The sequence below is a fragment of the Macaca fascicularis genome, chromosome 15 (assembly GCF_037993035.2).
Source record: "Macaca fascicularis isolate 582-1 chromosome 15, T2T-MFA8v1.1".
NCBI lineage: Eukaryota > Metazoa > Chordata > Mammalia > Primates > Cercopithecidae > Macaca > Macaca fascicularis.
Window position 1 is genome coordinate 92,249,146 of NC_088389.1, and position 13,718 is coordinate 92,262,863.

The following is a 13,718-nucleotide window of genomic DNA, read 5'->3' on the forward strand; positions in this document are numbered from 1 at the left end:
GGCCAGTAAGATTAAGTAGCTGTAGGTGGCTGGTTAGTTTGGTTAAATAGCTCAATTAGTAATTGCATTCAGTGATACAAAATGAATTTTGAGCCATTCAGGTTAATTTCATAAAGATTACACCAAGGAACCAATTATTAGAAAGGATTATTATCAAAACACAAGAGTGAATAAACCTCCATGTGATGCACATCTGGTATTTGTAAAACAGCAGGTTTCCCACTTGCCATTGTCATCAGTTTATATTTGATAACTGCATCAGTCATGATTCAATTACCCATAGTAGACACTGCTCTGGTTAACTTAAGCAGAAAGGGATTTGATATTGACTAGTGTTAGAGCACTGTTGAAGGTTGCAAGAGCAGGCTCTCAGCTGGATCCCCAGGGAAGTCTCCCAGAACACTGTTGCAGCAGGAGCTGTCAAGGGAACTGCCACTGCTACTACAAATAGAAGATCAGGGTCCAAGTTCATAGCACCTTGGCTGAGATCTGGGGAGCATGAAGTTGCTGTGGCATCTGTTTGTTTCATGAACACATCAAATTAGTTATGATCTGGGGGTCAGGAATCGTGCCAGAACTATTTCTTCAGACCCAAGCTACTTCTGCTAGATCTGCTCCAGCAAGAAGAATGCCTTACAGGTTTCCACTCTCTCCTTACTCTGCTCAGTTTTGAATCTAAGTCTTTTCATATCAAAATACTTTAATCGGGCTGGGCAAGGTAGCTCAGGCCTGTAATCCCAGCATTTTGGGAGGCCAAGGCAGGTAGATCACCTGAGGTCAGGAGTTCAAGACCAGCTTGGCCAACATGGTGAAATCTTGTCTCTATTAAAAATACAAAAAAATTGGCCGGGCCACTGCACTCCAGTCAGGGCAAATGTGAGACTCCTTCTCATTAAAAAAAAAAAAAAAAGACACCAAACCTCCACCTAGATAGATCTCACAAATGTAACACTGTGACACAGAGTCTTGCTCTGTTACTCAGGCTGGAGTGCAGTGGCATGATCCCAGCTCACGGCAACCTCCGCCTCCTGGGTTCAAGAGATTCTCCTGCCTCAGTCTCCCAAGTAAGTGGGATTATAGGCATGTGCCACCACGCCCAGCTAAATTTTGTATTTTTAGTAGAGGCGGGGTTTCACCATGTGGGCCAGACTGGTCTCAAACTCCTGACCTTAGGTGATCCTCCTGGCTCAGCCTCCCAAAGTGCTGGTATTACAGGCATGAGCCACTGCACTGGGCCTTGGAAAAATCTGATAGATCTTTGTATTTAGCTGTGGAAGCAGAGAGTTGTCACTTGAGTGAATAAATTATTTAGCTATAAAGGCCTGAAAACCAGGATGGGTGAAGTGGCTCATGCCCATAATCCCAGGACTTTAGGAGGCTCAAGCGGGAGGATCACCTAAGGTCAGGAGTTCAAGACCAGCCTGGCCAACATGGTGAAACCCTGTGTCTACTAAAAACACAAAAATTAGCCAGGGTGGTGGCAGGTGCCTGTAATCCTAGCTACTCAGGACTTTGGGGCAGGAGAATTGCCTGAACCCAGGAGGCAGAGGTTGCAGTAAGCTGAGATTGCACCACTGCATTCCTGCCTTGGCAACAAAGCGAGAATCCATCTCAAAAAAAAAAAAAAAAAACAAACAAAGAAAAAATTAGCCAAGCATGGTGGCATGTCTGCAGTCCCAGCCACTCAGGAGGCTGAGGCAGGAGGATTTCCTGAGACCAAAAGTTCAAGGCTGCAGTGAGCTATATTTTGCCACTGCACTCCAGTCTGGGAAACAGACTGAGATTCTGTCTTTACGGGGAACGGGGGAGGCCTGAAAAGCTGTTTGTTTTGAAGAAAAATGATAGAATGATGGGACTAGTTATCTTGACTGTCAAACTTAAGAATTTCAAGTTTTTCCGTTTGCAATTGGAAACCATTTTAGTTTGCAATTACAAACCATTTTAAATCTAGAGGATGACTTGTTAAGAATGTTACATTTGATTAGCCAAACATGGTGGAGGCAGGTGGAGGTTGCGGTGAACCAATATCACGCCACTGCACTCCAGCCTGGGCGACAGAGCAAGACTGAGTCTCAAAAAAAAAAAAAATTTTAACTTCAAGGACCTGGGGGCAATGAGAACAGAGATAACAACTTTCTAGTCTTAGGTAAAGGGAACAATCTCAAAAATGTAAAACACAGGCATTCACTACTGAAAGAGCTACACTCACTACAGAAAAGATAAAATGAGGCAGACCACATTGTCATTCTAAAACTCCTCCCATCAGCCCCCGGAGATGTGCCCAGCTGAAGCTGAAGGAAGAATCTTTGCATGACTAACAGCTAGAGCAGCTAACGTTTAAGTACTTAACATGAACATAACAAACCTACTCAAAATTAGCTTCGAAAAGAGAAAGCCTAGGAGTTACTGAGGTTTTTCTGAGAACTTAAGTGGCAGAAAGGTGTAGACAGCTTTGGGTGCTTAAGTCCTGCTTCCACCCTGCTGTAGATGAAAACACCAAAAGTATAATATTAATAAAAAGAATTCGGCCAGGCGCAGTGGCTCACGCCTCTAATCCCAGCACTTTGGGAGGTCAAGGCGGGTGGATCACAAGGTCAGGAGATCAAGACCATCCTGGCTAACACAGTGAAACCCCGTCTCTACTAAAAATACAAAAAATTAGCCGGGAGTGCCAGCGGGCGCCTGTAGTCCCACTTACTCGGGAGGCTGAGGCAGCAGAATGCCGTGAACCCGGGAGGCGGAGCTTGCAATGAGCCAAGATCACTGCACTCCAGCCTGCAAGACAGCGAGACTCCGTCTCAAAAAAAAAAAGTATTCTTCCCAGATAGCCGCCTAAATTGACTAAAGTCCAAAGGAAATCAACAACAGCAATACAGATTAGCCAACTGACTACAGATTTCTCCCTCTTTGTTAGGAAGTGAAAATCCATTCTTTCCGTACTTAGGGGTAGGGGGTGAAAATACAGAAGGGTGAGGAATCCTGGAAAAGTTACCAGACAAGACAATAAAAACTTCAGGGTAAACCTAAGCGCTACAGGAATTCCTGGGGAAAAGATAGGACTAAAAATGGGCCCAGTAGGAGAAGGCTTTAAAAAGTGGGTTTGAGGCCAGGCGCGGGGGCTCACGCCTGTAATCCCAGCACTTTGGGAAGCCGAGGCGGGTAGATCATGAGGTCAGGAGTTTGAGACTAGCCTGGCCAAGATGGTGAAACCCCATTTCTACTAAAAACACAAAAATTACCCAGGCATGGTGGCATGCGCCTGTAATCCCAGCTACTCGGGAGGCAGAGACACGAGAATCGCTTAAACCCAGGAGGCAGAGGTTGCAGTGACAGTGAGCTAAGATAGCGCCACTGCATTCCAGTCTGGGCCAACAAGAGCGAAACTCCATCTTAAAAAAAAAAAAAGTGAGTTTGAGATGGGCCTTGAAGATAAATGGGACTTGAGCCAAAGAAAGATGTGTTGAGGCCAGGCACGGTGGCTCACGCCTGTAATCGTAGCAAGTTGGGAAGTCAAGAGATTAAGACCATCCTGGCCAACATGGTGGAAACCCCGTCTCTACTAAAAATACAAAAAATTAGCTGGGCGTGGTGGCATGCACCTGCAGTCCCGGCTACTGGGGAGGCTGAGGCAGGAATTGCTTGAACCCAGCAGGCAGAGGTTGCAGTGAGCCAAGATCGTGCCACTGCACTCCAGCCTGGCAACAGCGCGAGACTCCATTTCAAAAAAGCAAAGAAAGATGTGTTGAGCTGGGCATGGTGGCATGCACCTGTAATTCCTGTAGTTCCAATTACCCAAAAGGCTAAGGCAGGAGACTACCCTGAGCCCAGGAGCTCAAGGCTTCAGTGAGCTATGATCGCACACTACACTCTAGTCCAGGAGACAGAGTGAGGCCTCCATCTCTAAAAAGAAAAAAGAGAAAGGTGTGTTATCCTTCTTTGGGATATAGGCAACACACAAAAATAATTTTTAATTGTTCATGTATCAAAAGTAACAATGGTTCTCAACCAGGGGTGATTTTGTATCCTTGGGGACATTGGCAATGCCTGGAGACATTTTTGTCACAAGAGGAAGAGTGCAAGTTGCATCTAATGGGTAGAAGCCAGATATGCTGTTAAACATAGGAAAGTCCCCACAACAAGCAACGGCCAAGCACCAAAACATCAGTAGTGCAATGGTTTAAAAACCATTTGCGCAGTGGCTCACGCCTGTAATCCCAACAGTTTGGGAGGCTGAGGCAGGCGGATCGCCTGAGGTCAGGAGTTCGAGACCAGCCTGACCAACATGGAGAAACCCTGTCTCTACTAAAAATACAAAATTAGCTGGGTGTGTGGCCCATGTCTGTAATCCCAGCTACTCCGGAGGCTGAGGCAGGAGAACTGCTTGAACCTGGGAGGTAGAGGTTGCGAAGAGCCGAGCTTGTGCCATTGCACTCCAGCCTGGGCAACAAGAGCAAAACTCCATCTCAAAAAAAAAAAAAAAAAAACCATTTGCTAGTACCCACAGAAATTCTAGCATAAGTTCAACAATAGACATGTACAATAATGTTCATTACCGCATTTTTGTAACAGTTAAAAACTGAAAACTCAAAAGTCAATCTACAAGAGAATAAGTAAATGAATCACAATATATTCACCTGATGGAACTACACAGCAGTGAAAATTAACAAATCATAGCTACTCCCAGAAATATGGATGAATCACCAAGCGCAATGGCTCACGCCTGTAATCCCAGCACTTTGGGAGGCCAGACAGGCTGATTACTTGAGGTCAGGAGTTCGAGACCAGCCTGGCCAACATGGTGAAACCCCATCTCTACTAAAAATACAAAAATTAGGTGGGTGTAGTGGCACATGCCTGCAATCCCAGCTACTCCGGACACTGAGACAGGAGAACTGCTTGAGTCTGGGAGGCGGAGGTTGCAGTAAGCCGAGACTGTGCCATTGCACTTGCACTCTGGCCTCGGCAACAGAGCAAGACTCCATCTCAAAAAAAGAAAATAAATATGGATGAATCTCAGAAAGTCTTGAACTAACCAAAGCATAAGTCCACTTTCACGAATCTAAAAAATAAAATTTAATCTACTCTTTAAGGATAAATGCATAAAAAATCCATTTTTTTAAAGCAAGGGCATATGGAACACAAAAATCAGGACACAGTTGCCAAGGAGAGAAGGTGGATGAGGTAGAAGAGAAACACACAGTGTTATCTGGGTGAATTCATAGAACTATATTATGTCTTTTGCATGCTCCAAGTTCATATAAAACCTTTTTTAAAGATGAAACAATCAATATAGGTAACATATTTCTATAAATATCACCAAGAAAATGTTTTAATTCTATGTTAAAACTAATTTTTTTTTTAAACAGTTTCACCCTGTCACCCAGGCTGGAGTGCAGTGGCACAGTCTCAGCTCACTGCAATCTCCCCCTCCCAGGTTCAAGTGATTCTCCTGCCTCAGCCTCCCAAGTAGCTGGGATTACAGGTGTGTACCACCACACCTGGCTAATTTTTGTATTTTTAGTAGAGAAGGGGTCTTGCCATGTTGCCCAGCCTGGTCTCAAACTTCTGGGCTCAAGCAATCCGCCCACCTCGGCCTCCCAAAGTGCTGGGATTACAGGTATGAGCCACTGCGCCCTGCCTAAAACTATTCTTTAAGAAATCCTTCTGGGCCGGGCGCGGTGGCTCAAGCCTGTAATCCCAGCACTTTGGGAGGCCGAGGCAGGCGGATCACAAGGTCAGGAGATCGAGACCACAGTGAAACCCCGTCTCTACTAAAAATACAAAAAATTAGCCGGGCGCGGTGGCGGGCGCCTGTAGTCCTAGCTACTCAGGAGGCTGAGGCAGGAGAATGGCGTGAACCCAGGAGGCGGAGCTTGCAGTGAGCCGAGATCGCGCCACTGCACTCCAGCCTGGGCAACAGCGTGAGACTCCGTCTCAAAAAAAAAAAAAGAAATCCTTCTGTATGTCAAGCAATTACTCTAAGTTTTTTAATTTGACAATTCCATATGTTTGTATATTACCTAAAGGAAGACAAACTTGCATGCCCAGTGAAGGACTGTGAACCCCAACAGAGGACTGTAAACTGTTTCTTCATTGTATTTTGTTACATTACTTTAATGTAAATGTCTAGAGTGGCCAGGCACGGTGGCTCACACCTGTAATCCCAGCACTTTGGGAAGTGGAGGCAGGTGGATCACTTGAGGTCAGGAGTTCGAAACCAGCCTGACCAATATGGTGAAACCCCGTCTCTACTCAAAGTACAAAAACTAACCAGATGTAGTGGCATGCGCCTGTAGTCCCAGCTACTCAGGAGGCGAGACAGGAGAATTGCTTGAACTCAGGAGGCAGAGTTTGCAGTGAGCCAAGATTGTGCCACTCTCACTCCAGCCTAGGCGACAGAGCAAGACTCCGTCTCAAAAATAAACAAATAAATAATAAAAATAAATAAAACAAATGCCTAGGGTTTGGTTATGCATTTGTATCCAAGACCTTAAAAAGGAAATAACTTGCCTAGGTCTCTTCCCCCAATCTTACTCTATTACACAACCAGTAACACATCTACGAATACCTATACATTTTCTTTTTTTTTTTTTTGAGACAGAGTCTCACTCTGTCACCCAGGCTGGAGTGCCATGGTGCAGTCTTGGCTTACTGCAACCTCCGTCTGGGTTCGAGCAATTCTCCTGTCTCAGCGACCTGAGTAGCTGGAATTGTAAGCATGCGCTATGACATCCAGCTAACTTTTGTTTTAGTCGAAACAAGATTTCACCATGTTGACCAGGCTGGTCTCAAACTCCTGGCCTAAGTGATCCACCCATCTCAGCCTCCCGAAGTGCTGGGATTATAGGCATGAGCCACCACGCCTGGCCTATGAATACCTATACAGATAAAAAAGATTAAATGGACAATCAAGTGTAGCTCATTTGGTAAAATACCTTTAACTTCTAATTAATCATAAACTATAATATCGACAACGACATTGGCATTTAATAAATTTGTCTAAAGTATCTGCTTCTGTTTTTTTAAAAATGGTAATTTATGGTAGCATTTGCACACTGTGGCTGGGCACAGCTTGTAATTCCTTTGGTAAAATACCTTTAACTTCTAATTAATCATAAACTATAATATCGACGACGACATTGGCATTTAATAAATTTGTCTAAAGTATCTGCTTCTGTTTTTTTAAAAATGGTAATTTATGGTAGCATTTGCACACTGTGGCTGGGCACAGCTTGTAATTCCAGCACAATGGGAGGCTGAGGCAGGAGGATCGCTTAAGCTCAGGAGTTCGAGACGAGGCTGGGCAATATAGGGAGACTGTCTCTCCAAAAAAATTAAAAAATTAGCCAGCCATGGTAGTGTGCACCTGTAATCCCAGTTACTCAGGAGGCTGAGGCAGGAGGATCACTGGAGTCTGGGAGGTCGAGGCTGCAGTGTGCCATGATCTCAACACTCCACTCTAGCCTGAGTGACAGAGTGAGACTTTGTCAAAAAAAAAAGAAAAAGAAAAGCCAGGCACTGTGGCTCACACCTGTAATCCTAGCACTTCGGGAGGCCCAGATGGGTGGATCACCTGCAGTCAAGAGTTTGGGACTGGCCTGGCCAACATGGTGAAATCTTTCTCTACTAAAAATACAAAAATTAGCCAGGCATGGGGGGGTGGCACGCACCTGGAATCCCAGCTACTCAGGAGGCTGAGGCAGGAGAACTGCTTGAACCCAGGGGGCAGAGGTTGTAGTGAGCTGAGATGGCGCCACTTCACTCCAGCATAGGTAAAGAATGAAACTCCGTCTCAAAAAAGAAAAAGAAAAAAATTGAAAGAAAATAATTTGTGCCAGGTGCGGTGGCTCACGCCTGTAATCCCAGCACTTTGGGAGGCCGAGGCGGGCGGATCACGAGGTCAGGAGATCGAGATCATCCTGGCTAACAGGATGTAGTAGAAACCCGGTCTCTACTAAAAATACAAAAAAAAAAAAATTGCCGGGCATGGTGGCGGGCGCCTGTAGTCCCAGCTACTCGGGACGCTGAGGCAGGAGAATAGCGAGAACCTGGGAGGCAGAGCTTGCAGTGAGCCGAGATCATGCCACTGCACTCAGCCTGGGCGACAGAGTGAGACTCTGTTTCAAAAAAAAAAAGGAAAATTATTTGTATATTATGCACCCTACCAATATCTTTTGATATGGTAGCAAATCTCGACATAAATATGCCATTAATGGCTGTGGGGGAGGGGACAAGAAAATTTACAAACAACAATAATTCTAAATAAGAAATCTGTGGCCAGGCACAGTGGCTCATGCCTGTAATCCCAGCACTTTGGGAGGCCGAGGCAGGTGGATCACGAGCTCAGGAGATCGAGCCCATCCTGGCTAACGCGGTGAAATCCCATCTCTGCTAAAAATACAAAAAGTTAGTCGGGCATGGTGGGGGCGCCTGTAGTCCCAGCTACTCAGAAGGCTGAGGCAAGAGAATGGCATGAACCCAGGAGGTGGAGCTTGCAGTCAGCCGAGATCGTGCCACTGCACTCCAGCCTGGGCGACAGAGCGAGACTCCATCTCAAAAAAAAAGAAAAAAGTTACAAAGATTGTTAAAATCACTTTTTAAAACTTGCAAACCTAACACTGTATCCGATATGAGATGTGATCCTTATGAAAAGTTAAAAAAAGAAAAATTCTGAACAGTTGTCAGTAAATTTGTGCTTTAAAAAACTGAATTAAAGGCCGGGCGCAGTGGCTCACGCCTGTAATCCCAGCACTTTGGGAGGCCGAGGCGAGTGGATCACCTGAGGTCGGGAGTTCGAGACCAGCCTGACCAACATGGAGAAACCTCGTTTCTACTAAAAATACAAAATTAGCTGGGCCTGGTGGCACATGCCTATAATCCCAGCCACTAGGGAGGCTGAGGCAGGAGAATTGCTTGAACCTGGGAGGCAGAGGTTGTGGTGAGCCGAGATCGTGCCATTGCACTCCAGCCTAGGCAACAACAGTGAAACTCTGCCTAAAAAAAAAAAAAAAAAAAAAAAAAACCTAAACTAAATTAATTCTCACTTCTAGAAAAATTACAAAACTACGCTAAAATTTGGGTCCAGACAGGACCAAATATCTACGTAATCAATGCCAACAAATATTTCTGCTTGAACAGATAAAGAGACTGTTCTGGCTGGGCAAAGTGGCTCACGCCTATAATCCCAGCACTTTGGGAGGCCGAGGTGGGTGGATCACCTAAGCTCAGAAGTTCAAGACCAGCCTGGCCGGCTGGGAACAGTGGCTCATGCCTGTAATCCCAACACTTTGGGAGGCCGAGACGGATGGATCACTTGAGGTTGGGCATTCAAGACCAGCCTGACCAACATGGAGAAACCCCATCTCTACTAAAAATACAAAATTAACCAGGAATGGTGGTGCATGCCTGTCATCCCAGCTACTTGGGAGGATGAGGCAGGAGAATCGCTTGAACCTGGGAGGCAGAGGTTGTGGTGAGCCGAGATCATGCCATTGCACTCCAGCCTGGGCAACAAGAGCGAGACTCCGTCTCAAAAAAAACACAAACCAGTCTAGCCAACATGGTGAAACCCCGTCTCTACCAAAATACAAAAATTAGCTGGGCGTGGTGGCAGCCACCTGTAATTCCAGCAACTTGAGAGGCTGAGGCAGAATTGCTTGAACCCAGAAGGTTGACGTTACAGTGAGCCGAGATCGCGCCACTGCACTCCAGCCTGGGCAACAGAGTAAGACTCTGTATCGAAAGAAAGAAAAAAGAAAAACAGACTGTTCTATGAATATTAATTTAGAAACCTAACTCATTCACTTTCTAAATCCTTATTTTTATGTAACTGAATTGATAAAGACAGAAGGCAGCCAAACAAAGCCATTCCAACAGTTTCCAAAATTTGCATTCCACAGGATTGTGAGTTCACACTAAAAGCCTGCTGGGCTTGCACTGTCTCCCTCGTGGTGGCTGAAATGGGGAGAGGCTTCCCAACACCTGCAAAGGCTACCTGAGTCTCCCAGGTAGGTCACAACCCCTTGGGCCTGCTGTGGCTTCCTGGCAACTACCACCCAGGTCACCCACTGAGGCCCTCCAGCACTCAGCCTGGGCAGCAAGCCCCTCACCAACTAGCACACTGCACTGCCTCTGCACCCACCTGTTGCCTGGACCATTGCTTTCCAGCAATTCTATATTGTGACTTTTATGAGATTACCCAGTCTCTTTAGTCCCATCAGAAGGACTCAGGGGAGGCCACATAAACTACTCATTCTTAGTTTAAAACATAAAAACTAAGCCTTAAAATTGAAATACTGGCCGGGCGCGGTGACTGATGCCTGTAATCCCAGCACTTTGGGAGGCCAAGGTGAGTGGATCACCTGAGGTCGTGAGTTCGAGACCAGGCCTGACCAACATGGAGAAACCCCGTCTCTACTAAAAACACAAAATTAGCTGGCCGTGATGGCACATGCCTGTAAACCCAACCACTCAGAAGGTTGAGGCAGGAAATCGCTTGAACCCAGGAGGCAGAGGTTATGGCACTGAACTCCAGCTTGGGCAACAGAGCGAGACTCTGTCTCAAAAAATAAATAAATAAATAAACAAATTTTAAAAATTGAAATACTTAGAAAACATAATTCAAGACAATTTAATATGCAAACTTTCCAATTATTCCTAAAGATTCACAATCAGGCCAGGTGCAATGGCTCACGCCTGTAATCCTAGCACTTTGGGAGGGGGAGGCCGAGGCAAGAGGATCACCTGAGCTCAGGAGTTTGAGACCAGCCTGGGCAACTTTGAGAGACCTCATCTCTTAAAAAGGAAAAAAAAAAAAAAGATTCATGGCCGGGCACAGTGGCTCACACCTGTAATTCCAGTACTTTGGGAGGCTGAGGCGGGTGGATCACAAGGTCAGGAGGATTGAGACCAGCCTGGCCAATATGGTGAAAACCCGTCTCTACTAAAAATACAAAAATTAGCTGGAAGTGGTGGCACGCACCTGTAGTCCCAGCTACTCTGGAGGCTGAGGCAGAAGAATTGCTTGAACTAGGGAGGCAGAGGTTGCGGTGAGCCGAGATCGTGAGATTCCGTCTCAAAAAAAAAAAAAAAAAATTCAAAATCTCAAAAACCGTATATGATATCGTCTATACTGGAAAAAAAAAAAGAGGTTGAAAAACATCAAACAAAATAATCTGACCATCCTTGCTTTTTTCATTATTAATGAATGCAAGAAATACTATTTTAGAGAATTATGGCAATTTGCACATTTTTTGTTAACTATGTGTCAAAAAAAACAAACCTGAGGGAAATGAATTTGACATATGCCATATGCAATCTGTGACACTGAAACTTGCAAAAGTATTTGTTGATCATGTATTCCTTCAATCCTGATACCAATACACAGCTTCCTTGACATGAAAATACATCTAAATGTATTTTCAATATCTACAAAATGAAATAGGAAACCATAAATCCAAACTGATAAGTTGACAGTTTGACAAGTTTAATTTCCCCAGAGTCTCAAATATTTAACGAACTTATAGTAAAATTAAATACAATCATGATACAAGCACAAAGTAAAGTCATAGTCTGTTACCCAACATTTTTCCTTGATTTACAACACATGGGGATTTTTTTTGGTAGTTTTTTTTTTTTTTTCTTTTTGAGACGGAATTTCACTCTTGTTGCCCAGGCTGCAGTGCAATGGCACGATCTCAGCTCACTGCAACCTCCGCCTCCCAGGTTCAAGCAATTCTCCTGCCTCAGCCTCCCAAGTAGCTGGGGTAACAGGCATGCACCACTATGCCCGGTTAATTTTTGTATTAGTAGTAGAGACAGGGTTTCGTCATGTCGGCCAGGCTGGTCTCAAACTCCTGACCTCAGGTGATCCACCCGCCTCAGCCTCCCAAAGTGTTGTGATTATAGGCATGAGCCACCAGGCCTGGCCTAACACATGGTTTTAATAAATACATGACCAAACCCTTACTAATGTTCACAAAAATAAATTCTATCTAGACTACATTTTGTCTAATTCATAATTTTTCTTTGTTGTTAAATAGCAAAACAAATGTCTCCACTGACCCTTTCTCCATGTGCTTGCTCTTGGAGCTGAAGGAGGCACTGTCCATCTACACAAACTCCTTCAGTAGCATAACACTGAGAGCTATCCTCATTGACAACTCGAGTACTGACATCTTATTAAAAAGAACCTTCTTATTTAAAAAGTCTTGCATTTGCTTGGTTCTTTACTGTGCTTTAACATATATTACTTCATTTTCATTCTTAAAAGTTCTCTATGATGTTAGCAGGCTGTGATTATTCCCATCTGAGAAATGATGAAACCAAGGCTCAGAAATGGAAATAAATTTTCTAAGGTCAAACAGCAAATAAGTGCAATGAACTGACTGCAAGTTTTGTATCCCGGACCCAGATCCCAAATATAACTGACCTCTTTGCTAGGCTCTCCAGCTGCCAAAAAAAGAAAAGAGAAGAAAAAAAGAAAAAAGTTCACACCAAGGCCCACTAAACAAGAAACAAATCTTCTCTCCACTAGGTAAAGAATTCTGATCAATTTTTCAGAAATGTATGACATGTTATTTAAGATGTTCCAAAATGCGTGGAAAAAATAAAATAGCAAGCTTAGAAATCCTTTCTTAAGAAGCCTAAAATGAGTAACAAAACTTAAAAACGACCCAAGAAAACTGCAAAAAAGCTTCATTTAAGAGTATTGATGAAAATTTCCTTTTTAAAATGAACAAACTCCAGGCCAGGTGCAGTGGCTCACGCCTGTAATTCCAGCACTTTGGGAGGCCGAGGTAGGTAGATCAAGTGAGGTAAGGAGTTCGAGACCAGCCTGGTCAACAGGGTGAAACCCCACCTCTACTAAAAATACAAAAATTACCCAGACGTGGTGGCGGGCACCTGTAGTCCCAGCTACTCGGGAGGTTGAGGCAGTAGAATTGCTTGAACCCGGGAGGCAGAGGTTGCAGCGAGCCGAGATTGCACTCCAGCCCGGGCAACAGAGAGAAACTCCATCTTTAAAAAAAAAAAGAAAGAAAAACAAAAAGTGCCAAGATCATGAAAATCAAGACCATGAAGATCAAGGAAAAAAAAAATCAAGATCATGAAAATCCTTCTCAAATCCATATTTGAGATTGAAGGATGCTTAAAAGAACTAAAACAAGAATATACATTGCACAATTCTGCACTGGATACTTTTGCTACCAAGAACATTAATTACTATAACAAACAGTGAAATACGAAGAATCTAAAAATTAGATGACAGTAATATATCAGTGTTAATTTCCTGATTTTGATAGATATACCGCAGTTACAGAGAAAAATGTAGGAAATACACATTGAGTTATTGAGGAGTGAGGGAGCATGAAGACAACCATTTGTGTAAAAAAAAATTTAAACATAAACATAAATTTATTAGAATATCTCTAAAATTCCCTAAAAGAAACCTTAACAGGGGTTTACCGGAAGCTGTCTAAAGGCTAAAAGTGAGAACCACGTACATTTTACCCTTTCATACCTTCTGAATTTTATATCTTGTTATACACCTTGTACTGCCTATTTGAAAATAATAAAAGAAATATTATATGTGTATACATAATACAAATTTAGAAAAATACATAAAAATTATCAAAAAAGGAAAATGAATTTACCTATCTCAGGGCCAGATTCTTCCTGCTAACGAAAGCTGCCTGAATATTATAGACTGAGAGGTATCA

The 13,718-nt window shown here is 43.9% G+C and overlaps 1 protein-coding gene across 23 annotated transcripts in view; it reads right to left on the reverse strand.

Moving 5' to 3' along the window:
- Positions 1-13,718, reverse strand: part of KDM4C (lysine demethylase 4C) — a 417,412-nt gene that overhangs the window by 393,660 nt on the left and 10,034 nt on the right. The window contains exon 1 of one of the 23 annotated variants that reach the window (XM_065530574.2): positions 7,671-8,272. The exons of the other annotated variants lie outside the window; for them this stretch is intronic. The gene's annotated coding sequence lies outside the window, so the exon portion shown is untranslated. Of the gene's footprint in view, positions 1-7,670; positions 8,273-13,718 lie in introns of those variants that run through there. 23 annotated transcript variants of the gene reach the window in all.